The 25,819-nt window shown below is 36.0% G+C and overlaps 1 long non-coding RNA gene and 1 pseudogene across 1 annotated transcript; both read right to left on the bottom strand.

Moving 5' to 3' along the window:
• Nucleotides 1-519: 519 nt before the first annotated feature.
• On the bottom strand, nt 520-2,686 carry LOC113317773. Its single transcript, XR_003343997.1, has 4 exons — nt 2,422-2,686; nt 2,179-2,338; nt 1,340-1,783; nt 520-1,228 (listed from the first exon to the last, which is right to left on the bottom strand). It is a non-coding gene; the product is annotated as an uncharacterized LOC113317773 (long non-coding RNA).
• A 12,577-nt stretch (nt 2,687-15,263) lies between these two features.
• On the bottom strand, nt 15,264-25,279 carry LOC113316361 (annotated as a pseudogene).
• Nucleotides 25,280-25,819: the final 540 nt, after the last annotated feature.

The raw sequence follows: 25,819 nt of genomic DNA, 5'->3' as shown, positions 1-25,819 counted from the left end.
TAAGCAAAGTAAGAAAAATATAGTTTCACCTCCTTCCGTTAACAAAAAAAAAAAAAGTTAGAAGAGAAGTTTCCATCCTCGTAAAGAGATGCACAAAAGAGTGCATTTTCTAAAGAAAAATTTGAGGGAAGAGAGCATCAAAGAATGCCTCCTCAAATTACAAAGATGGCAAAAGAGAGCCATCTTGTAAATATTCTACTCATAAAGTTGAGTGGGCGAAACCTCTGAACCTTCGATGGTCAAGTTTCGTGAAAGGCAAGGAATATCAACGGAAGGCAAAGCCTCTGTATTGAAGATGGTGTAAACCGTGAAGAAGGAGGAATTCGACACAAGATGAAGCTTCTGAATCTACAACGATCAAGCTTAGTAAAAGCTAGAAAAGTGGACAAGTATCCACCATTACCAAGCCAATTAAAACTAAAGAAGACATACAAAAGCAATGGAGACGAGTACACGGCGAAATTAAGACGAGATGACGTCGAAATGATTGGAACATGCATAATCAGGCAAAGGCGAGCATAAGCAGCTAAGGGCGAGTTAGGATTGGGTGAGATCAAAATAAGAGACCATTACAAATTAAGAGAGGGTGTTGGAACATGTAATTTACAATGGTCTAGAATGATCTAGACAAATGTAGAGAAGTGTAGAAAATAAGTACTCTAGAATATACTAGAGTTGCCAAAGTTGGTTGAGATTAAAAGTTGTTATTGTCCAAAGGAATGTTCTAGATTAGAAGAATCTAGAGAACACTAGTTTATATCAATTGTAAAAGAATATTCTAGATAGGAGAATTCTAGAAGAATATGGAAAGAACTAATGGTTTATGTAAGCCTATAAATAGGCATCTTGTACACCATTTGTAAGCAAGCAAGTATCAATACAATTAGAAACTTCAAGTTACAAAGTCCTTGCTTCACCACCTTCACTAATAGAATTCTAGGAGCTATATACGAGCAACATCACTATGCTCGTATATCTCCGCAAATATTACTCAAAGTTAAAATTATTTCAATTTCTAACAAATACATGCATATAAACACTTTTTTTTAGTACAGAGTCTATCCTGTTTTGAGTTTCAAAATTAGTGACATACACTTATTTTTTCTGCACAATTCAAAATTAAGTCCATATTTTATCCGTGTACTTGTCCGTTCTCAGGATCTTTGTGCCATTTTGGGACAATCAGGGACGGTGCTTTACACTATCAAAGCAGCTCTGTAGCATCATCCTGAAAATATAAAAGTAACCCATCAAATTACTGATTTCCGAGCAGGCTTTCATTGAATAGGTATAGCACATAAAAGAAAATCAAAAGACAATAAACAGAAGAATATAATACTTAGTTTTGGGAGGAAATGTGAGTAAAGGTTGCTCCACCGAAATCCCATACAACACCGAAACTCAATTGGGAACCCATCACTAGATTACTTAAAGGTCTTGGTCGGAAAAAGTTTAAATGAGAATCAGGGTTTGTAAGGGGTTTGATTTGAGAGAGATATGAACTAGGATTTAGATGGGAAATGCTATTGCTTATTTGGAACTGAACAGAATATATTCTGGTTTCTAGCCTTCTCCTTAACTTTCCTCTTCGGGTAATAGTACCCTCATATAAGGACACATGACGTTGAACGGAAGAGTGCATGAGGCTTTGTGGATGCATTGTGTTGACTAGTATTCAACAGGATACGAAGCAGCCAGAATAGAAGTGTTCCTCCATACACCTTAATTCTCACAGTTTGAACACATGTATCATTAAACATGTCTTCACAATCTCGTATGAAACCTAATAACAAGACAAACAAAATTTAGGGCTATAAGATTTTGGTTTTAATTGAATTAATATGGAACATAAAAGAAACTCAAAAGGCAAATAAACAGAAGAATAAACTAATAACAAAGAATGATAATTAGGACCAAGAATCAAGCGTAATTAGACAGTCCGTAGAATACATATGGAGAGGTAAACCCAACTAAATTCCTAGCAGGCATTCAATGAATATGTAGGAGATATAAAACACTCGGATAAAATAAATAGAAGAATACTTACTTTTTCTTAAGAGGAAATACCATAATGTTAAGTCTTTATAAATTGTGCACCAACAATTTCTAAAAAATTCACACATTTTCATTTCAATTCAATGGTTAATTAACACTAAAATTCAATTAAAGACAACAAACCTTTTATATAACCCAGTAAAACCAGATAGAATGACAACTCTATTGGGATTTGAGTAAGTGTTGAGCCTCTCCCATTGTCTCGGTGTTCAGTGGTGATCATGATTGTGAGCATATTATAATGCCATGGGAAATTACACCATTCATCATCCCATCAATCCATCTAAACAGTCACATATATTGAATATTAGTAGCTATAAACAAAAAAGTAAAAAAGAATTCTATAATTAAAGAAAAGATACTCACCATAATAATAATCATTGTCGATTGATCGAGGCCCGAATCCATTCTTGGGGTGATTACTTAGTTTTGAGAGGAGATACCATAACGTTGTTGTCTTTGTATTTCCACCGAAAATTCCATCCTCCACCGGAATCCCATACAAAACTACATCTTGAATCCATCACTCACTGTATTCTTACTGATTACAATTTAGCAGGGTCTTGATTTTTAAGGTGAAATAAAATTGAGATTTAGGATGTGTTGGGGTTTTGATTTGGGGAAGGAAATATAAAATGAGATCTGAGAACTGAGATTTGGAATTTAGGGCAAAACTTTCTCTTTATAAGGCAATTGGATTGAGCTGAAAGCCTACTAGGATATGGTTAAGCTTATTGTAAGCGGATCCGGGTACTGCTCGCTCCATTTGCTCAGTAAGGCTCATTTGGGACTGCCATAAATAAATTCAGGTTACTCTGATGCATCAATCATGGGTGGTATGATAAGAGATTGCTTAGACTAACACATTGATTTTTTGTTTTTCTTTCTGGATCTGACTCATCTAGAAATGTCTGAAATCAACTGATTCATCTGGATTTGACTCAGTATGTGTGTTTTCTGAATCAAATATGACTCGACTGACGCAAAAATATGTGAGTCGGTGACTTAGTCCTATGATCATTGTATTTTGTTAACAGATCTGTTAGGCATGATTCAGGTAGTGAGTTAGATTTGACTGACATTAAAAAATAAAGGGTCTGACATCTGACTCGCGACGTGTCTGGGTTGATCCAGATCCAGATCGCGAAACATATGCAAACAAACAATGGTGTAACACTCTTGCAGGGAGCGAAGTTAGGATTTCTAGGCTGGGACGGAAAAATTTGCTTACCATTGAGTCAGCTAGGTTAGGGGTGCAGAAAAACAAAAACAGGCTTGCAGGTGGGCTTATTTCAAATTAGGAGACAACGGTACAAATAGAATAAGTGCACACCCTTGCGCTAGGTTGGTTTCGCCCCTGGACACATCACAGTTCAAGATTCAAGCAATGCCATCTCAACCTGATGCATGGGCTAAGTTTTATCGAGATTCAACATATCTAATGCAAAAAATTGCACTCATTGGATTTTTACATTTAAAGAAAATCTGATGGCTCAGAATAGATGTGTCCGATGGTTGTGTGCAAATGACACAACTGGTAAATCTTAATTTCTAAAACAAATCTAATGGATCAGATTTGTTGGCCAAAACATTTGGCGCATAATGCTAAATTGTGCAGCGCCAAGCGATCCAAGTTGATTCGTGAAAAAGTTCAAGCGACAACTTGACAGGCTCGTTGATCCACAGGGTTTGGCACGGTTCTAAGCTTGATCGTGAAACTTGAACGATGATAAGAATTAGTTTTCGTCCTCCAAAAAAATCCACTCATACTTTTATCCTGACACAATCTCGGATTTTAAGATATACTCCATCTGTTCTAAAATTTCTGTCCTCTATTCTATTTCCGTTTGTCCTAAAATACTGTCCAGTTTCTGTTTATAGTCATATTTTTTAGTCAAATTCTCAAATATATCCTTCAAATTTTCATAATTATAAAATTATTTTAAAAATCACCAATCTAAATATTAAATGACATCTTCCTCAATAGGAAACAAATCCTAAATCAATCCATAAATTTTTTTATTTTTATCTTCTATTTAAACAAATCTATAAATATTATAATTACCAATGTAGTTTTCTTACATACTCCATATACTCCTTTTTAATTTTAGTAATAATATATCATTTAGTAGTAGTACTTTTGTACACTCCTCCGGTCTTCTCAATATCTTGACTTAGTCAAAGCGGACTAATAATTTAGGACGGAGGGAGTATTATATTAAAGTTTGTTTTCCAATTATACCCCTAAAAATATGATAGATACGAAGTTATAGTAATTGAACTAAAAGGGAGGGATAATTGTGTCAAGTGAAAAAGACCAACCATGGACACCAAATCCAATCTTTTTGTGTCAATTGATGACTTGGAATTTACAAAAAAATGGCCATATAAAGGTCCTCCCTCGCTTCGCTCGGTCAGCCCAAATATTTTGAGGATATGTTTTTGTTACCAAAAACTCAAATTTCTACAAGACTGTAGTCGAAAGCGTTTCCAACATGACGCGAGCAATTATTAGGGTAGTTGCAGATGCTGTATATAAGGTGCAAGAAATACATCCACAGCTGTACGTGACATTGCAACTAATTTGATTGTCAACTAATGCCACCGAGGGGATTCACAGTGTCAAAAAGAAAGGAAAACAGAAGAAGTGAGTACAAACCTCATCCAAGTCCTCAAACGTATCATCTCATATTTTCTTGCCTGAATGATATTATTGATTTCCTCCATCTCTCTTGACAGATATTCTAGACGCAGTTTGTTATGTTCTAATGCATACGCAATGATGGCCATGCTCTTATATGAGATTTTTATTGTCTGCCGTTGAATGTATGAAAATTTTCAAGAAAAGTTAATTATTTATTTATTTATATGTTTTTTGTACTTAGGTTGGCCAGGCTACAGATCACAAAATTAGACTGCATGAAAGTTTTGAGACAAAAAACTATTTAATGAAACGAAAGGTTTCATAGACCAGCACAATGCCAATGGTGTTTTGCTCCATCTTCGGGACTATCAACTGATCCTTGTCCTTCATGTTCTGCAACTCCATCCATTTAAATCTTCATATTTCTCCTACTTCTCATAACCAGTGTTATGTTCCCTCACTTGTTGCACCTCTAAATTCTCATTTTCTTGTCGTGCGCTTCATCTTTAACACAATTTCATATCTGTCCGACTGACCGAGGAAACTCGATGATAACTGTAACACAAATATAAACACACATTTTTTATCAATATAGAATATACAGACAGTCTAGAATTTCAAAATCAAAAACATATTTTTTTACAAAAAAAAAAAATATATGCACATTTCAGAATCAGGGCTGTAATTTACCTCCTACTCGTCCATACGTAGGATCCTGGAGAAATTTTCGGGCAGCCAGCAGAAGCCTGTGTATACGGTGCTTTGGTTTATCAAAGCAGCTACCTGCCTTTTTAGTGAACCGAATATATGGAGATTTAACCTCATTGAACTCCTATCAGGTATTCATTGAATTAGTAGGAAATATAGAACACTCAAAAGAGATCAAACAGAAGAATACTTACTTATTTTTGCTCCACCAGGATCCCATACAAAACCAGTAGTAGTACATCTTGAATCCGTCACTAACTTACTACTCATTAATTGAAGGTTTTGATTTCAGGGAGTCTCGCAAACAAAAATTGTTTCCATTTTTGTTGGTGTTTTGATTTGGGGAGCGTAAGAAATTGAAATTTAGGGCAATGTTTCGTTATATAGGGCGGCTGAACTTAGATCCATCTGCAAGCCCACTTGGAAAATTATGATTTTAAGATTTTGCTTATCGGATGATATTCGCCATTAAAATGCTGCCTAGTTAGCACGCACGGACGAAATACGTAATCACAGGCAAACACGGATCCTTTAACTTGCTTAAGATAACTGGTTCCACGGAGCTACAAATTTAATGAGCAAATATGGCCTCTAATTTTGATGGTACGCCATCAAGCCAGCTATCATGAATAGAGAGTGGACTATCACCACTAGTAAAGAGATGTCATATGTCATATATCATCAGAAGAAAACTGGAAGTCCATGCAAACTTAGCAAAAACTTTGAATTGCGGGTGTGGGAATCAGAAAAATCTGTAACAGATTGCAACTGTACTCATAGTTTGCAAGATCACGGATCAAAAAATCAGAATACAACAATTTCTCGAGACAAAAAGCTAAAAGGTAATGATAATTTCAAATGAGAAAACATCCACAGAATACAGGAATTTGAAAAACTGAATAAGATGATGAATTTTTGCTTACATCTAACATATTTGTCCAAAAGGAATGCAGTGACTCGTATACAGAAACCGATGTAGCTTGTGTGTCTGAAATTGATTTAATACAAACTGCATAATTTTAACGAATACTCTAAGGTCTACTATGCTACCAGATGCTATGCCTGCTTCATTTCCACTGGCGTTTCAGTAAAATTTCCTCTACTCCCAACCTGAAACTGTGCACAGTGCTGGGACTTCACTCATACGCGCAAGACCTAGCTGATATTGTTCCCTGGTTGCAATTGTTGGAGTTGTCACAGCACGAGGATTTCAAGCTAGATCACATATGGGCGTCTGCATACCATCTTTCGACATCCCCGCATAGGTGATACATTCAAAGTTTCATCAGTGATGGATTGCTGCTTGCCAGTCTCATCTAATCCAGCTTATTCCCTCATTTATATCTGCATTGGAAAAAGTACTGGTAAGAATTAGCATACAAAATATGTGCAAAAAACTCATGATACTTTTACATTGCTATACCAGCTACCGGCTAAAATCTGGTCCTTGGCATTATTGGGTGTCTAGTGTATATGGGTTTCACAATTTAGAAATATTTCATATAAAAATATGCTTCAAAGTGATGCATAATTTATATGGGTTTCAAACTCTCAGAGAATCGAGTCACCTTCAGATGGTGACTTCCATCCATTCTATTTTGTCTATCACAATTCCACAATGCACAACAATTATAATGCTTTGCGTAAGCCAAATAGATAATTATAACAAGTTAGATCTAGTCTTATTCTTATCTAATCCAACATTTATATAGAGACATATAATTATATAAACACACACACTAAATCATTAGATAATGCTGAATCAGAAGAACTTGGAACAAAGTATTGTGATTGTTGTAGAATAAGTGTAGCAGCTCTAAGAAGAAAATCTAATCAATCAAAAGTGTGAAAGCTAATTCGACTATTCGAGTTTAAGTTGAGAGACCGTTTCCTTCAGCTCTTATAAGTTTATATCGCTCTGGAGGTAATACATTCACACCTCGATTTCCATTCCCAAAAAAAAAACAAAAACAAAAAATTAGGCCTATTGAATTGAACAACAATAATAACATTAGAATACATGAGGAAAATCAGACAGGATGTAGATCTAGTAAGTTGAATTAGGAAAGGATTGAAACATATACCATCCCATTGGTGATTTGGATGATTGAGAGTTTGATGGCGACGAGTTTGTGAGATTTGAAAAGAGAGTTGATAGATAGTGCTAGTAATTCCAGCAGATATCCTCGTGAATTACACTGAAGATACCCTGCATCGATGAGAGGCAGGGGAACAGACTCTTCAACAAGATGAGTGTATGGATAAAATCAACGCTTCCTCTTTCCGGAATCGCTTCTACATCAGAACCAATGATGTCTTGAGAGGAAATATATCATAACGCTGCTGTGTCTCTTTATGTGTATGAGTCCTCCACCGGAATCCCATAAAAAACCATTACTACTCCGTCTTGAATCCGTCACTAAGTCTTTCTACTCATTACTTAGAAGCTTTAATTTGAGAGAAACAATCAATAAAAATGAGATTCAGAGTTCGTTGTGGTGCTGATTTGGGAGAAAGATAAAATGAGAAACATGAGATCTAGATTAGACTTTTTAGAATTAGGGCAATGATATTTACTTATATTGATTGGGCATCTGAACTTGGATCGAGCTGCAAGTCCAATAGAAGTATTACCCATGGGTTCGGGTTTAAGTTTATCAGAAGCGGATTTGGGTATTGCTCACTCCATTTGTCTAGGCATTATCTTCCCTGGGGTTACACTGAATAATCAGTGGCACGGGTCAAAAACCCTTCTTTCTCTTCTCTTCTTCACAGTAAAAATCCTAGAAAACAACCTTCTCTAACGGGGGCACAACCCATTAGAGAGTAAATCTTAGGACAACTTGGAGGCGAAAGTTAGATCAAGGGGTGGGGGTTATGGATCTATGGAATCTGATGTGAAATACTACTGTTTTGATGACATAATAAGTTTATTCCTTGTTTTCTGCTCTGTTTCAATTTATGTTTATAGCTTTCTTGTTCTTTCTATGGCGGTCACTTCTCTCTGCTTACTTCTTGAACCGATTTATCTAGTGTTGGGATCCTAGTCCCACATTGGTTATATGGGGTTTAATTGGTAGTTTATAAGTCAATGGGTTCCCTCTTCTAATCAACTGGTTTTCGAGTTGAGTTCTACCCATGGGCTTATGACGAGTTTAGGGTCGGTACCCTAAAATTTGGTATCAGAGCCAACCACCACGACCCATGCCCGCTCCACGGAAGGGGTGACCTATAGGCTAGATTAAAGTGTTGGGGCACCTATGTATGGGCGTAGTTGTCACCCGGATTGAGAACTGATCGGGGAGTGAAGCCGCCATAAGAGAAATGGCTACCTTCGGGTCATTGTCGATAGAGTGGGTCAACGAGGACGTTGGGTCTGGAAGCGTAGTGGGATGTTGGGATCCTAGTCCCACATTGGTTAGATGGGGTTTAATTGGTAGTTTATAAGTCAATGGGTTCCCTCTTCTAGTCAACCGGTTTTCGAGTTGAGTTCTACCCATGGGCTTATGACGAGTTTAGGGTCGGTACCCTAACATCTAGGGTGTTTATTTGTTTGTTTGAATGATGGTATTCTCTGCATATCTAATTCTTTTTTTCCCTTCTCCTCCTTTCTTCTCCTTCTGCTTCAGATCGGTTAAAATAGGTTCTGTAAGTTGGGGTTTGATAAGATGTTTTCAAAAATTAAATCGGGTTCTTAAAAATTGTTTTGGTCCCAAAAGGAAATCAAAATTTCTGATCTAATTAACCTTCTTCTTGTTTCTTTTCTCTCTGATTTTGGCCATGAATCTTTTGTTTAATGGGTGTTCTTCTCTTGCCCTGCTTCTTCTCTCCTGTTTGATTTCTATTGCGATTTTTCTTATAACTGTTGTTATGCTATGTGGTTCAAATTTGATGTTGGTTTCTCCTTAAATCCTTGCTTTTGATTTGATACTTCTTCTCTGGTTCTTCTTAGTGGTGCTCTGTCTTCTTTACCCCTTTGTATGTGATTTTCTTATGGGTACTTCTTAAGATTTGTTTATTCATGTTGATGTTCGCCTTAGTTCCTCTCTGCTCTATGTTTCTGTTTGCTTGTTCTAATGTTTTTTAAATCTCCCTCTTAGTGCTCTCTTCCATTTCTTTTCTCTAATTTCTAATAGTCCCTCTTTATGAGATTTGGTTCTAATTTTTCTCCTTTATATCTTGCTTTGTCTGCTTGTATACCTCCTATCTGTCTCTATTTTCTTTAAAGTTTTAGATCTTCCTTGATTGCTTGTTTTTGCTCGATCATTTTTTAGTCTGTTGTGCTTGATAAATAATAGTCAGAATGAAGAACATAACCTCAGTATCCATCCTAGCCCCACTGATCTGAATAAGCCCCTAGGTAAGTCCATCCAAAAAAACCCTTGACATCTATATTTTCGTTTTTGTTTCCAACGTTTTAGTTTCCTTGTGTTTCTAATAATCTTATCGAGCCAAGTTTAGGAATCAAGTGCCTGGAAAAAATCGCAAGTTGGTTTGGCTATTCAGGGGCCTTTTTCTTCCTCTCTTTTCTCTGGTTATTTTTCTTTTGTCTGTTAATTTCTTCCATTTTGTTTATGATGTATGTCATTCAGATTCACTAAATTTTAAAAATACGTAGCTTTTTTTTTACCTTAGCTTTCCTAGCCACTAAGTTGTTAGTTGTCTCTAGTTTTGCTCCGTGATATTTGGCATTCTCTCTCTCTGCTTGAGGTTATTTAAAATTTCGACCCCTGGTTTCACTGAGACCCGCCAGTAGACTAAGCTTTTAATTTGCACTCATCTTGTACAGTTTTTCCCTAGTTATTTTCTGTTCATTAGCAATTTTCTTTAACATGTATTGTGTCTATGTAATGTTAGTGTGCAATTTAATCTACCTTTGTGCTTTTTCGTGGAATAGGAAATTGAAGACTCCTGTGAAACAACATGATGCTGAAATCAATACTGGATATGTTCTATATGGTTGTATTTTTTCGAAAATGCAACTTTCACCATTCAAATCTTCCATTGTTGCAAAGACTAAATCGTCGTCCTCAGTCATTAAGAAGAGATCTCTTTCCTGTATAGGCCGTCGTGACACTTTTATCAAAATTGTTCGTAGAAGAAGGGCTCAGGAATCCATCTTGATAGTTTTATCACGAGCTCAAACTCTCAATCTTCACAACTTGTTTGTGAATCAACACATACTGCCAGTATTAGAAGACTACTCATTGGGTACCGATGGAGAAAGAATGTTTCCCAGTTTAATGAAGAATTATAAATGTTTTTGTTATCTTTGCAACTTTAGTTTTAGGGTCTTCTATGAATGTAATTTTTTTATTTTAAGTAGTTTCAATCCTGTTTTATTTTTTTGGACACTTGGCGTTGTACTTTTTTCCCTTCGACAAAGCTTTACCACAATGGGTTTTTTTTATCAAGGTTTTAATGAGGCGACATATGCAAGTCCGAACACATTAGATGACAACGATATAAGGGTTTCTAACACCCAATGTTAGGCTGTTATAATGAAATACGTAATTCACAAAAAAAAAAAAAAATCAGTGGCACGGGTATGAAGCGCATTACATGAAAGATACCCTGGATCAAAGAGAGGTAGGAGAAGAAAATGAAATCGTACTAGACACAGCTAATGAGAAGCTTCCGGACCTATAAGGGAATAAACTATTCAACAAGATGAGTGTAGAAAACAAAATTAACATTTCCAGTTATTTTGAGAGGAAATATCATAATGCTGCTATCTTTATAATACCACAAGAGTTGAATTGAAGAAACCTCTCACCTCTCTCTTTGTGTCTCTCAGTCTGAAGTCTGAACCCTTCAAGTTTTCAGCTTCAAAAACCTCGATCTATAATTCGAGATAAAAATGTATATATCTATATGAATACTTTTTAGGACATAGTAAACTCATGTATATACCTATATGGCATAGTCAGTAAACTCATTAATGACTGCGAAAATATCCAGGCTCTCTCACTCTTTTCAGTTTGGAGTGTTGGGAAGATGTTCCATGACTGTAATTCACAACGGGGAAGTGAAAAAAAGCACAAGATAGTAAAATTTCTAAGCCACCGTTTAAAAAGTTGCACAGCATTGCTAGTTGCTACAGTGTTGTCAGAACGCGCCTTACTTCGATTTAAATGTACTACTGAATGTCTAACCCGCTTTTTGATTATAATGTTAGCCAATTAGCTAATTCTTGATTTCCCTGAACAAGACTTGAACGGTGGAATATGGAGGTGGAAATTGATATGCAAAGAGTTAAGTGGATATAACAAAAAAAAGTGCGTGAGAAATATGGAGGTGTTTGAAAAGAAGCAGATCAAAACTTTATCCCCTAAACCCATTGAAAATTTCGATCTGAAAATTTATCCCCTAGACACAAGTAGTAGTATAAACAATAAACTAGCAAAAAGATTGGAAGTCTAAACAGATTAGCAGGAATCTGAAACACAACAAAAGCACTTGACAAAAGTGTGTACCTAACAAATGTGTTAATCTAACTACATGCATATACCCATATCTCGGAAAGTCCGAGTACAACTACACACAAGAACTACCACTAGTACTCTCAGAGTACATGTTTACAAGTAAAGAAGACAAATTGTATTCCACCAATAAAAATGCAACAAAATAATATTGAATTCATGTTTGCAAAGCTACGGATCACAAAATTAAATTAGAGCAAAATTTTGAGATAAAAAGCTGGGAAGTAAAGATTTTTGCAACAGACAAAAGAATACAAGATACTGAAAAGAAAAATAAGATGATGAATCTTTGATAATGTATTTAATCCAAAATGAATGCAGTGAAAAAATACAAAAATTTGACTTAGCTTGTGTACTGTACTTCCAAATGTGATCCATGCTTTTTTTCACCGGTATCCCAACTTCACCCTATTACCTTTACCCTCGACGTAAACCTGCAGCCGGTGCTGGTGCATCAACTGTACATGCAAGAGGACTTCCTCTTCCCCACTGACATTGTGGGCTGACTTTCCATGCTGGAGCAGTGATTGCATAAGGATTCCAAGCTCCATCAGGTATGGGCATCCACATACCATTATGTACTGGTGTTTCTAGTACCCGTGCAGTTGCTGTAACAAGATACATCTACGCTTATAGATATAACTATATAAACACATACACAGGAATTTTCAAAATAAACATTAAGAAACCCAACCAGTTCAAAGCAAAGGTTTATTCCGAACCCCAATTTCCACTCTATTACTCATTGTACATGGATCGATTCAGAAAGTCAGTAGAAATTGAATTGAACAGAAATGTAATAAGAAATCAACAAAATATAACAGAGATAGAATGGAATTCTACAGTAGTGCATCAAACAGATACATTTAAGTAGTTCCCTCAGAAGTTATATATGGATAAACAAAAGGATTTTATTCATTAAGACCAAAAGGAATCTCAGAGTTAGCATGGTTGTTAATCATCACCGGGAAAGCAACATTTTCAAATTCTGACAAGAACGCTAACCTTTAAATGCATCGAGTAACAGAAGCCCTACAATAATTGGTTTAATTCCCGGACCATCTAATTCTCGTAATGAGAGACCGTGTCCTTCAGCTCTTACAAGTTTATGTCATACTGTAGGTAATACATTCACATAGATTTCATTAGTGGTGGATTGTTGCTTACCATTCTTATCTAACCCGACTTAGTACTAGTAAGTATTAGCACACAAAATATGTGCCACGAAGTCATGATACTTTTAAATTACTACACCAGCTACTTACAATGTAACCTTCTGAAATCTGATCTTTGGATGCAGCCAGAGTAGAAGTGTTTCTTCATACACCATAATCCTGACAGTTTGAACGCATGTATCATTAAACATGGCTTCACAATCTCATATGAAACCTAATAACAAGACAAACAGAACTTAGGACTAAAACATTTTGGTTTTAATTGAATTAATATGGAACATAAAGAAACTAAAAAGGCAATAAACAGAAGACTAAACTAATAACAAAAAATGATAATTAAGACTAAGAATCAAACACAATTAGAAAAATTACCAGTCCATAAAACATATCTTGACATAGTCTAGACGTTGTTAGTTCATACTCAATTCATCAATCAAATAATTTGGAACAACATCGGGCCACTGGCTCATGACTAATCAGCTTTCTTCCAAATGAACTACCCTGTAGGACAGCCAGCTGACTGCCTCTCAATATGATGCTGTAAGTTATCCGCATCCTCCTTCTCAGTGAACTGAAAATCATTTATCTTCAATTTAGAGACGACCATGTATTCATTGAGTAAGTATGAAAGAATCTCAAAGAGAACAAACAGAAGGATAACTAGTAAGGCACCATAAACTCCTACCATGTATTCGTTTCTCCTACCATTAGAGACGGCCTCCATCGTCCTGAAAAAAGGGAAGAAACCTAATTATTTAATCCTAGCAGATACTCATGGAATTGATATAGAACATAAAAGAAATTCAAAAGAAAATAAACAAAATAATACATTACTTTTGAAAGGAAATATCATAATGCTGTTTTGGTCCATCTTCGGATCTATCATCTGATCCTTGTCCTTCATGTTCTGCAACTCCATCCATTTTTCATTAATTGTGAGCCATAAATCTTCATATTTCTCCTGCTCATAACCATTGTTATGTTCCCTCTCTTGTTGCACCTCTAAGTTCGCATTTTCTTGTCGTGTGCGATTCATCTTCAACGCAATTTCATCAAAAATTATCTGTCTGACTAATCGAGGAAACTCGATGATAACTGTGACACAAATATAAATACACATTTAATTTATTTCAGAGTGTAATATACACTATTTTGAATTTCAAAATAAACACACATTTTTACCAGTATAGAATATGTAGACAGTCAAGAATTTCAAAATCAAAAGCATAAACACACATTTACCATAGAGAAATTGATTCCTAGAATGAAACCAAATTACTACAGAGAATCTTTCCCATCTCTTCGATCATCTTTTCTCTAACTTGCATGATTGTTGCAGAATGGAAAACAACTAAATCCCACAATGGCTGCTCGTCAGAAGGAACCTTCGCATTTGAACATTTTCCAAACAATTGTTAAATTATGATCTGCAATGTGAGATGAAATTTAGCAATATTTCAGATGAAAATGTGATTTAATGTCGATATTACTTCTGCTAATACTAAAAACTGAAGCTAATTTCACTGATCCTTATAATACACTGTCCTTGAATCCATTACTAGTGGGTTTTCTTCCTCTTTAAATTTCAAACTCAAAAATACAGCGTCTCCAAGGTGCATGGCTGTTTCTAGACTGTTTTTATCATCTGTTATTCGAGCTCTGACAACAGTTGCAGTCAACGAAAATGCCTGAATGATCAGAAAACTCTGCTACTCCTACTGAATCAGAGTATCAGAGTATATCTTCTAGAAATCTTTTCTTTCTCGCACCACATTCACTCAGACCTAAGTAGGGAATTACTGATGGATATTGATTGAATGTTGGGCTTTTTACATAAATAGGCCTGTTTTTTTGGTGCTTTTCAAATCTAGGCCACTTTTTTTATTTATTGCTAGACTAGGCAAGTTTTGACCAAAAGTGATGGATGGAAAGTTAGCACCGTTAGGTGTAACTAAAAAGATCTAAAAGTCCTTTGTATCACTGATTTAATGTCATATCATTGATTTAACTCAGTTAAATCAACATGAAAACTGTACACGTGGGCTCGGATATGCCGTGTTTTCATTTTCAAACTTATCTAGCTACTTACTTCCTCCCATGTTTTTCACTTCCCTGAATCCACTTTCCTGACAGTCCCACGACGAACCAAACTACGGTTGAATTTACAGAAAAACTACTATCTTTTGTAATGTAAGTATGTTTCTTCTTCTTTTTTCTTGATGATTAACGTTTCCTCGATCGTCTACCTTTTGTGCTTAGACTTTAACGATGTTATCGACTGAGAATTACTATGCCAGTTACGCTTTCTTTGGTTGATAAACCAATTGTTAATCTGCTTTAGCTGCAAACCTGTTTCTTCCACTAGTTTTGCTTTATCATCTTCCTGAAAAAACCATATAAAGGGATACTACAAATTTAGAGACCCAAAAATCAAGAAAATGGTAATTCAGTGAAGTACAATAGTGAAAAATAATGGTAATTATTTTGGCACCAGAACCGAATCTTCTGCAAATCAACAGTTGTTACAGCAACATGTGATTCGACAACTTGTGCAGAGAAATGCTAAGTAAGAAAGGTAAATGAAAGTAAAAATATATGAACTTAAAGTAGGGTAAGGCCATTTTGCATGTTGCTTCCACCAGTTTTGCAACACTGAAGTAGTATCACCAGGTTACTTTCCAGCCCTTCTCTTTCTAAGAATTTCTTCCCTGACATCTTCGATTCTCGAACGGAATCCCTGGAAGGAACAATGTTTGGAGTCATTTTAAAGTTTAGCATATACTGCTGGAACAAGAACAAAAATTCAAGGAATCTAGTGCATTAGGAATTAGAATAAATGATGCACCTGTTTGAGTTTAATTTTTAATTCTTCTCTAACTCTTTCCATCAATGTTCTCTCAGATTCAATTTTTTAATTCTTCTCTAATTCTTCAATAAATCTTCATCAACACCAGTTTCACCCTTTTCTGCCAAATACAAATCCCATAGTTCCACTGCAACCATCTTTTAAGCCTGCAATACAAATCCTTGAACCCATGAAGCAGTAACAACACCACCTTACCGTACCTTTGAGAACCATCTCCACCAGTTGTTACATCTCAACCAAATAACCAATATTCCATGTTCACACCAAATAGCATCAACAACCAGTTTCAAACACCATGAGACCCAAATATCGCATACACAGGAACCCCATGTCTCTTCTCACAGTTCAAGCTGTAGAAAATCCCTCCTCCAAACAGAATCAGCATCTAAAGTAAATGTTTGCTGCCAAGTCATTCTCCATCTCAGCCACACATACATCACCACTGCAGTTCAATCAGTTACGGCAAGACCTGATTCTTCTCAACATCAACCAAGTACCTTCTCGTAGCAAAATCAAACCAGCCAACAGCAGGACCAACTTCACTTTCCATTTTGTCCATATATTGCCCAACAATACTTTCTGCTCGAGCCAACACCTGCAATTTCACTTCTTGACTACTAACAGTTAGGAGCAAAGCTTGCTTTCATCTCCATGCATTAACGACTAAGCTTCTGATGGCCACAACCAACACTAAACTGATAGTAGAGAGACCACTGTCATCAGAACTTCCTACCCACCATCTATATCTAGACCAAACAATTCTCGTCTTCGGTCACATCTGCAGATTAGTCGTACGCCCACCATTTAATCAAATCCAAAATTGGGCAAGAGAAATGTGGTAGAATGACTATTATTTGATCAAAACTTACAAAAGAAAAGGCAGGGAGAAGTGACCAGACTATTTGAATTACTATGAATTCATAGCCATTGCGCTTGCATCTTTTATTGATCAAAACAATTGCGCTTGCATCTTCCCCATTTCTAGCAAATATCAATCACCAGTTCCTCCATTGCAATTCATATACCCATACAAAAGGTTGTAGCAAGATCATTACATTACATCCACTTTTAATCCCTTATTCACAGTAATAACAACTTCAACTAGCACCCAGACATTTCCTCAACCATGTTGAGTGCACGACTTGCCGTATGCAAAGATGAATTGAGTGTGTTCTTCTAACCCCTGTCTCATCTCCTTGTCTGTAATTACTCACGAATTCAAAACAAACCCATATTTCCTACACCTTTAAACACTCATACTCTGTACCATTTAGTCCCCGTTATCAACCTCAGCAACAAATTGTTCTTGCCAACTTCTAATTCTTTCATTACCAACAACCACATTCCCATCCTAATTAATCTTCTTCTGAGAATTCACTTCACCCTTCTCCTCAAATCGCTCCACTGCAACCTCACTCCCATCCTTGATTGAATTAGTACGAATACCAAATGAAAATCTGATGGATTTCCTGTTGTGATTATCGACAGAAATGGAAACCCTTATACACTAACTGGATTTTTTTCTCTCAAAGTGGATTTTGATAGTGAGGTTTTGGATTATTTTCAGTTTGGTTTTGTGGTTGGTTCAGAATTTGCTGAATTTGATCTTCTCGGAGTTTCAGTGATGCCTTTCATCTCTAACTCTCTTGATTTTTGTCTGGTGAGCTGCTTCAGTCGCGATTCAGAGAAGGTTAGATATCGGAAATCATAGTCGTTCGAAATCACCGAGATTTGTAGATTAGGCTCTCAGATAACAACACGTGGACATCTTATCTAGTGTGACTGACACACGTGTGAAGGACATTTCAGTAATCTTACCACATGTATGAGATCTCCCTATATGATATTTTGGCGAGATATTGACAAGTCAACGCGATAAATTGACCGAGATGGTTAAAGTGGATGAAATACGTTTAACTTGCCTAGTTTTGCAAGAAATAAAAAAAATGGCCTAGAAATGAAAGTGAGGGTCCATACCAGGCCTAGTTCTGCATATAATCCTTGAATGTTACATGGCTTCACATTAGATACAAACAAATTTAGCATTATGAGATTATGGTATTCATTGAATTGGTATGGGACAAGGAAACTCAGAAGACAATAAACAGAAGAGTACATAGTTACTTTTGAGAGGAAATATCAATGTGTCTTTTTGTGTTCTTGCACTGTACGAGTGAAAGAAGGTCCTCCTCAGCAAGATCGCAATCCAACTCCGTTTCAAACACAATAATATCTTACTGAATTCTTATTGATGTAGTTTGGTCCAAAAGGGTGCAGTGACTCGCATACAAAAACTGATTTAGCTTCTGTACTATACCAATACTACCAGATGCTAGTACTAGTCAGTCTGGTGCTTCGATTGTACAAGCAAGAGAAATGCCCCTACTCTACTGACATTGTGGACTGCATTCCGCTTTTGAACACCACCATATGATGTGAACTGGAGTTCCTAGTACCTGCATAGTTGTTATACCAAGTTAGATCTAGTCTTATCATTATCTAATCCAGCATATTTATAGAGACAGAATAATTAAAACACCACCCAAAAAGGACACTAAATATCTTTTCATTGGATCGATAAATGTTGTTAATCACCGAAGTATATCTCATAATGAACACCACCCAAAAAGGATATCAGAAATATTTCATAAAGAACCAAGTCCCAATGCTATATTCGGTATGCAGGGAAGATGAGAACAATTATGACACATGAGGAATGTACAGAATTCACTTGACCCCAAATACACTAACGTACCTCCAAAGATGACAATCCAATGATCAACAACAAATTTTAACTTAATTCAAACAAGTTTAAAAAAATTATACTAACTAAAACTAAAAATTTAACCCGGCAAGTGCTTAAACGATACAAAGCCAACTAAACACTGAAAGAGAATGACTTGGTAAACGATGAGTTCCTCTAAATAGAGAAGGAACAAAATCAGAAATTTCTTCAGCAATAGAGTAGAAATATGAAGCAGTCTCAACTAAACCATTAGATAATGTTAAATCAGAAGAATTTGGAACAAAGTACTGTGATGGTTGTAGTCTAAGTTTATCAGCTCTAAGAAGAAAATCTAATCAATGAAAAGGGTGGAAGCTAATTCGACTATTCGAGTTTAAGTCGAGAGATCATTTTCTTCAGATCTTACACGTTTATATCGCTCTGGACGTAATACATTCACATAGGCAGGCATCTCTATAAATAAACAGTAAGAAACAGAAACAGTTCAAAGTTTTATTCGGTTATTCCTCACCCCAATTTCCATTCTATTACTCGTTGCACATGAATAGATTTATAAACTCGGTAGAAATCGAATTGAACACAAATGTAATAAAAGATCAACAAAATTTAACCGAGATTGAATGAAATTCTATGCTAGTGAACCAAAGAGATATAGTATGTAACTAGTTTCCTCAGATCTTATGGAGAAAGCCATAATCCACAAGGATTCGATTCATCAAGACCAAAAGGAATCTCAGAATTAGCATGGTTGTTAATCATCAACGGGAAACAACATTTTCGAATTCTGATAATAAACCTTAATCTATAAATGCCTAAACTAATATCGAAAAAAAACAAAACAAAAGAATTGAGAGAAAAAATTTGGATGCAGGAAACTCAGAACCTCTGCTTAAACAAAGTATTGGTTCTTACTCACTATAAAATAAATCATATGCTCAACTATTCTTTGTTACACACTCAATTAACAGTTTTTTTTTTTATGAGAATAGGACCAATACATAACCATACCATAACGATGTGACACTCTCTTGCTCATATCATAAATTGTTCACAAGTTCTCCTTAAATTGCACGCCATGTACATAGAAATAAAACAAGCTAAGATACAGCCAAAATCCTTTAGCCTGAGCCAACTTAAACTAGTAACCTACTGTTTGTCCCTAATAAACCAAATCAACTCAGCTCTAACACAATAAATGAAACAAAAACGATTACTAGTTTACAGGCCATGTGAAGTAGAAGTTAATCACCATTGTACGTATAAAGACAGGTATAATAAACACAGTTGTCTCTTTCAATATTGGATCAATCTATAGTGTTGATAACCAACTTATAATCTCATGATGCACGCGCACTAAGAATAGCAGAAGATTTTATAAAAAGCTAACTCACAATGCTAAATTCAGTATGTAAAAAAGATAAGAACAACAACTATGACACATCATGAATCTACAAAATTTACTTGACCCAATATAAAACTGCCTCCGCACCATGACAAAAGACACAAAAAAAAAAATGATTTGGTAAAAAATGAGTTCATCCAGACCAAAAAAACAAGCAGGATCAAAAAAAAATTCTTCATCCCAAGAACAATCAACTGGAACAAATAAAATCTTAAAAGACAATAATCAGAAAATACTTGCTTAGTTTTCAGAGAATATATCATAATGCTTGTTTTTTTATTTTCCGATAGGTGAAGAAGCTCATCCACCTCCTCCAGATCACAGACTAAACCAACTTTAACTTGAGGACATCACAACTTATGGATTCGACACCGTTTTGGACGAATTCGTTCCATACTTTGAAGAAATTAGTCTTCACAACTTTTGAATGACTTTACCATTTTTTCTACTAAGCAAGTTATGAGAGGAAATATCCTGATGCTCACTTCCTTCGTCCGCCAGAATCCCATACAAAACATCTTGAACCCATCACTGACTTAAGGATTTTGAAATCTAGGGTTTGTTGCAGTTTTGATTTAGGGAGGAAAAGATAAAATGAGATTTGGAATTTAGGTCAATGATATTTGCTTATATGGGCAACTGAACTTGCACCGAGATGCAAGTCCACTAAGGAAATTATCCACAGTTCGGATTTAACCTTATGGGAAGCGGATTCGGATACTGCTTAGCCCATTTGCTGATTACTCTACAAATTTGGATTTTGGATGCGAATTTCGTATGTATTTCTTGGATATTCATAGACACCCTTCCATGGGACAACCCTAAATCAATTCGGGGCTAATCGAAGTTACCCTTTCATAAACATCGAGAAAACTGCCTACCCTTTAGCAAACAAATGCACTGCACGAGAGTGCTTTGAGTACTAGAGATTAATTTGTAAGACTCTAGCCTAAACCAAAACAATGGTCATTTCAGAGTCAATTTGGTCACAAAGAGGGATGAGGGCCGATATGTAGGAGGGAAGCTGAGAGGTGTGTGAGATCAATGATGATTGAAGGCTTGTGGATGTGTTGGAGCCTTCTGCAAGTTTTGTGAACTGTTTAGTTCAGATAAGATATGTTCTAATAGATTTAGTCTTGTTGAGATGGGATCCCCTTTTTCAATCATTGATGAACTTGTTTATACTGCAAAAATAGTAAACACATTGATCTCCAGTAAGTGTATCGGTTGCAGAGGAATAAAAGAGTGGGGAAGTAGGGATCGTGGATAAACCAATTCGACGTGCGTGGGAGAATTGGTTGATTGTCCATCCACTACTTTGCTAACTTCTTCAACTGATTGCACGACTTACTCACATTTCTCATTGTGGGTGTACACATGTGCCGTAGGCCGACAGACCAAAACCCTAGTGAATATCTCCCCATGTGACTTGATTGATTCTCATTAATGTGGAGTCTGCAAAGCAGCCGTGTATTTAATTGATCAATTGTTAACTTGACTAAACCACGAGTCTTAGCCTTGATGAGTCGAGCATAATGGACGAATGTGGTATACTCTCAGACTCATAGATTGGGCATAAGGTGTCTGCTGGGATAGAATAATGCACAGACTACGATTCTGATGTATTGTGATATATCACTTTACCAATTGAGGCAATAATAATTTTATGATAATTTAGATCAACGCGCGTCCGATAAGATTTCTCGGACTTATTCTGATGTGTCTAGCATTTGACAGGAAATTAGATGGTACTGAGTTATGAGTTATGTAGTTATGTAGAGTGCTCATTCCTTACCTAATATGTCATGAATTTTCGAATTACAAAGTAGGAATTAGAATATTAAACAATGATTATTAGACGATCGAACGTTCAATTGGATGGACATCCAATGAAACATTGGATGATCGTCCAAGTGGATGGCCATCCAACGATGGTGCTCTCGTCGAGCAATTATAAAAAAAATGTCGGCAGCATGACTGAACATTAAAATTAATTAAAAATATTGATCGCTGGATCTATATAAAAATTATCCACATTTATCGAATTATTGTAAATTCGAAACCTTAATTTTTGGAGAACCCTGAGTCCTGAAGATGGAGAGTTGTCTAATACGGGTCAAGGAATACCGATCGACCAATGGGCATGAGAGTCGGCTATTGGTATGATTGGAAGCCTTATGTATCTAACGAGTTGTACTAGGCCAGACATAGCATGTGTCGTGAGTAAACTAAGTAGGTTTACAAATAACCCTAGTGAAACTCATTGGAAAGCCTTAACAAGAGTTTTGAGATACTCGAGACATACGAAGGAGTATGGTCTGCATTATACAAATTATCCAGTGGTTATTGAAGGATATGTTGACGCAAATTGGATCTTAAATACTAATGATACTAAGGATACTAGTGGCTATGTATTTACTAGGGGCGGGGCTACCATATCGTGAAAATCATCCAAACAAACGTTGATTTCTAGGTCAACTATGAAGGATGATTTTATTGCTTTAGACAAAGCAGCAGAAGAAGCAGAGTGGCTTCGAAATTTCCTTGAAGATATACCAATATGTCCTAAACCTGTTTCGGCAATAAATATACATTGTGATAGTAAGCGGCTATAGCAAAGGCTCATAGTGAAGTGTATAATGGTAAATCTAGACACATACGTCTTAGACATGAAACCATTAAGCAATTATGCTCTAGTGGAACTATAACAGTGAGTTATATAAGGTCCAGAGATAATCTAGCGGATCCACTTACTAAAGGATTATCCAGAGAGCAGGTAATTTCATCATCGAGGGGAATGAGACTATTGCCTACAAATATAGAGTAAGTTACAGCGGTAACCCAACTTAGCGATTGGAGATTCCATGGTCTAGGTTTAAAAGGGCAAACTAAGTTGTAAAATACTCGCCAGAGACACTGAGAGAGATTAGTCTCTTTCCCATTTCTATGATGAAACAGTGTCACATGTCAAGTGAGAGGTTGAGAATTATTCTGTTAATGATTGTTATAGCTTAGTATGACTAAGAAAAGTATGGAAGGATACTTTCGAATAGGAGATCACCTATATGAGTATGAAGTGGGGCCGATTCAATGATAACGATAAGGCTAAGTTAATCTAACAACACTCATGAATTCCAAGACTGTTCATGGCCGAAATGAACACAACCGAGAACCAATGAATTCCAAGACTGTTCATGTGATATGTATTGTATCGACTTACATTATAAAGTTGAGAAGTTCAAGATATCGCGTTCACTGAACCACTAGTAAGTCCGGTAGGTATTCACTAAGGAAGATTCAAATCCAAAAGCTATCTTTCCCGATGTAGTGATGTTCCGCGCACAAACTCTCTAGTGTCTGCATTTGAGTATAGGGTTAGAATTAAGCATTTTCTAAATGTCTATATAGGCAATTTTATTCATGTGGGGGATTGTTGGAAATATGGATTTGGACGGTCCCCCGTGCCTGGTCCCAATCGTTGCGACCATTCAGTTTGGATTAAGTTTTCTTAAACAGAAAGACACAGAAAACGAGAAAAACTTCCATTTTTTTTAATCTGAAAAACAAATTTTTATTTAGAGTCTTAATCCGAGAGTTTGTTGTTGCTTTACGTTCGATTGTTTTGATATTATTCTAGTGCAAGTTAACATCAATGGTATTGTTGCATCTTGGCTAAGCTTACTCCTTAAACCTTGTGCACCATTGACGGGAAGTTAAAACTTTCAGGAAAAAGAATTACCTCGCCTCAATACAAATTCCAGATAAGTCGTTTTGATTCTTACCATCTCTGTTACATTCTCTATGTGTTTTGTGAATTGTTGATACATTGGTTTGTTGAAATTTGAGAAGGAGGATTGTTGCGGACCAGGTATTTGATAAATTGTCTCAACCATCTCTTATGTTATTTTGATAAATTAGTATATGGGTCTTCTTATTATTGATTGATTTGGTTGTATGCACGATTATAACCCAGATTTTCCAACAAGATGTATGATACATTCGGAGTTGGTACAAGGCCATGATTGCACTCCGTAAGCATTTGATGGACATGAAAATTGAACATCACTTGGTGCATCTTCCATTTAATTTGGTTGAGGTCTGAAATATTAATGTCATTGTTTATTTGGGCCCATGACAACGAGTGACATTGTAAACTGTAGGGCGCAATCAACAACGATTCTAACAAAATCTCCTAAATTTACAGATAAAATAGTTTTGATTTCACTCGAATAGTATGTGTGTATAACACAATTTTTACAAAACCCAAACCTTAGAGAATAACTAACAGGTAACAGGAAGTAAATATTTCAACAATCATTGACTCTATATCATTGTATCAATCCTAGAGAACCAATAACTCTCGTCTTTCAACCATAATCAAACCCAAAGAAAAACCAATTCCTAGAAAATAGACTCAACAACAGTTCTTTCAAAATATTTACAGCCTATTAAGTAACAAGAAACTAAAATAAGTTTTTAGGTAGTGCTCTTATGAGTAAGCAATAGATGGAAAATACCTTGTACCTAAGAAATAGAATTAGTCGTAAGCGTTTAGAGTGATTCAGATAGATCGACTCAAATAGAGACGCAATGAACAAATCTTTCTATTTGGAGGTTTGCTCATCCGTTTTATAGTTTACCAATCCCAGTGTAGGTGTATAATGGTCAAATTTACCTGTTTGTTGTGCCCATAGGAGTTTCTCTAATATTTAAAAAAATTGAAATAGACTGAACAAACTTGAACCATGTGAAACCAACAAAAATTAACCCTGGGGTCGAACTCCCAAGTTAGAGACTAGGCCCGTTAGGAGTTTGATTCCCGTGCTGATCAAAAAAAAAAAAAAAATTCAACCATGTGAGATCCTCTTAAAAGGTGAATGGTATACTTTACTGATCCGAGCATAAAATCTGGGCAAGCCATCTAAATCGTCATTAACGGCCCACATCTGATCACATGCAAACCATTAAGCATTCTTAACCTTTAAGCCAGTCTCAAAGTCATAAAAATCTGGATCGGCAACATCAACGACCACTGATCCAGGTCCTTCTTCATAGTTATCTTCAGCCTTCTCTTCAGCTACTGTTTATATGTAAATTTTTCTAAGTGACAGATTAACAGACACACACCGATGGATCTGGCAGAGTGGCAGGGTCATAGGCTGGGAAACGGCCTTGGGAGAAGATGAGGTAACATGCCCCATCACTTATAATCTAGTTTTATGCATTTTTGTAATGTTCGATGCGAATACTGAATTAGACTTTCGCATTTGAATTTGAACATGGCAGACGCACCTCATAGCTAGTATTTAATTTAACTTGAAATCCGGAGAGCAGAGTATTGAATATAAGTTTATGGACTAACCAAGTGGGATTATATTAAGTTTTAATTATACGTATCTGTAAGATCCAAATCTGAGATTTATGCACCGCTTGGGTTAGTTCAACTATAGGATCATGTCTTATTATATTTAGTAAGCTGTCTGTTCTCTTTAAATTCACACCAACACTATCATTTATCTTACACATAAACACCTACTGTACCCGAGAGTTATACTAAAGTTGCTTTCATTTTTCTGCTAATTTTCTTTCTATTTCAAACGAATTTCCTTAAACTATGTTTCTTCTTTCATCCATATACGTATGGCAGAGATTCTTATGAGCGGTGCAACTGGAATCCTAAGAAAGATGGTGAGTGTTATTTCCAAAGACATTGGTTCAGATTTGGGTGTCAAAGATGACTT

Source organism: Papaver somniferum, chromosome 10 (genome assembly GCF_003573695.1).
Source record: "Papaver somniferum cultivar HN1 chromosome 10, ASM357369v1, whole genome shotgun sequence".
Taxonomy (NCBI): domain Eukaryota; kingdom Viridiplantae; phylum Streptophyta; class Magnoliopsida; order Ranunculales; family Papaveraceae; genus Papaver; species Papaver somniferum.
The sequence above is the reverse complement of the archived record's forward strand: the minus strand, read 5'-3'. Positions and strand labels throughout refer to the sequence as shown.